Source organism: Mauremys mutica, unplaced genomic scaffold, assembly GCF_020497125.1.
Source record: "Mauremys mutica isolate MM-2020 ecotype Southern unplaced genomic scaffold, ASM2049712v1 Super-Scaffold_100301, whole genome shotgun sequence".
Taxonomy (NCBI): Eukaryota; Metazoa; Chordata; order Testudines; family Geoemydidae; genus Mauremys; species Mauremys mutica.
The window spans coordinates 13,669-15,624 of record NW_025423308.1 but is presented as its reverse complement, the minus strand read 5'-3'; the positions used below and the strand labels follow the sequence as shown (position 1 = coordinate 15,624).

The 1,956-nt window shown below is 47.4% G+C and overlaps 1 non-coding gene across 1 annotated transcript; it reads left to right on the top strand.

The window, feature by feature from the left end:
- The first annotated feature begins 1,378 nt into the window (after window positions 1-1,378).
- TRNAT-UGU lies at window positions 1,379-1,452 on the top strand. Its single transcript has one exon. It is a non-coding gene; the product is annotated as a tRNA-Thr (tRNA).
- Window positions 1,453-1,956: the final 504 nt, after the last annotated feature.

Here is a 1,956-nt window from a genome sequence, read left to right as displayed (position 1 = left end):
ATTTTCTGCTGAAAAACCAATACTAGTCTGTTTGGGGACTTTGGTTTGCAAGTATTATTGTTATTATTCTCTTCTGATTTCTGTATCAGTTCAGTCTTTGTCCTCCAGGTGTGTTTCCAGCTGCTGAGTTGTGGGGGAGAGAGACCAAGTCATGATGTCTCTTCCCCTCTTTCATAGTTTCTTCCAACTTGCTATTAATCTCCTTTGTTACCATGTGAGTCAAGCAGTGTCCATTGTCTCTGTGCTATATCGGAGAAGTCTGCATTGTACACGGTTCCTGGGCTAGTCCTTGGGAGTGTGGATCCCTTCAATGGGCCAGCAGCGAGTCTGGCTCCTCCCTTGTCACACCTGAAAGGCTGGTGGGGAGCATTTCTCAACCTCATAACATATTTCAGTAACACACACAGAAAAAAAGTTCATAACTTCCCAACCAATGCGAGCACACACAATCCAACCCGATGTTAATGTTCAACAGCTCAAGACTTTTGAAATGCTACGTCACAAGGCAGACTTTGAACAAACTATGTCATCATTATATGAGAGTGGTGAATATGGGGCTTCCAGGTGCTGCTCTGAGCACAGCATGCCACACCTGGGCTTACATTGCAATGGAGATGTACCCTTAGAGTCCATCTCTCCTGGGATAAAGATGGCCCACACCTGACTCTCTGCCAATCCCCACTGGGCCCTGAGAAGTGTTGTTTGTGTTTGTATTCTATAAAGCAGAGGAGCAGATGAAGTTTTGCTCCCAAGGTGTGTGTGTGATTCTTTGGACAGGTCTACACTACAAAATTAGGTTGGTGTAATTACATTACTTAGGCTGGCAATGCAGTTCTATCAAGCTAATCCCGGTATAGATAGTGGCTCAGCTGTCACAACTTTCTGGAGCTATGAAAGGGGAGGGGCCCAACCTCTGTAGCAGGAATGCAGGGCACGTGAGGTCACAGCAGGCATGGAGGGATACTGGAGGAGGCCAGTTATGGTGATATAATGACCAGCAGCATTTACACTGACATTTGTCACTTTAAGTTTGCTGCAAAAAGCACTAGGCCTCTCGTCGAGGTGGTTTTATTTTGTCACCAAAACAGGGCATTTTTGTCGCCAGACGTGGTATTGCAGTGTGTGCACCAGCCAAAAACTGCTGACCGAGGGAGCGTTGTGTGTTTTTCACACATCTGAGCAATATAATGACGCTGAAGTAACCTTGTAGTGCAGACCTGGCCAAAGATTCACACACACAAACACACACACAGCTTGCAAGGAAAACCTCACCTGCTCCTCTGCTTTGCAGAATCCAAACACAAGCAAAGCTTTTCAGGCCCCAGTGGGGATGGCAGAAAGTCATGTGTGGGCAGATAGTGTCTTTTTCCCACAGGCAGGCACCATGGCTTAGCTGGCTAAAGCACCTGTCTTGTAAACAGGAGATCCTGGGTTCAATTCCCAGTGACGCCTTGTTGCCTAACTCTTGGGCAACCTGGTATTGGCTACTGTGGGAGGACAAAACACAGAGATCTTTGGTCCAGCCTAGTATAGTTGTTTAAATTATACTCACAGACTTACTGAAGGTTTGGGAGTTAAGAGCTGATAGGTCAGTGTTCCAGCCTGTCACAGATGATCCTGCTTCCTCTGGGACAGGGGCAGGTCTGGGCTCTCACACCAAATGCTCATTGTGGCTGGCAGAACCTGTGGGCAGCTCATTTAGTTTACACGGAGGGTTGAGTCCTGCTTTGTGCACCGTGTTTGAGAATGAAAATCCTAAACCGCCCTTTGAAATAACAAATGCAGCAGGACGTGTTATTGTCCCTGCCCCAAAGCAGACAGACCAATGGAGAAATGCCATTGAGTCCAGGGTAATACTCCACTGCCGTTCTACCTTGTTTGCTTGCTAAACTCCCTCCCAACCTTGAGGGCTCCCAGAGCCCGGTATTGAGCCTGAGCCGAGATGTCTACGCTGCA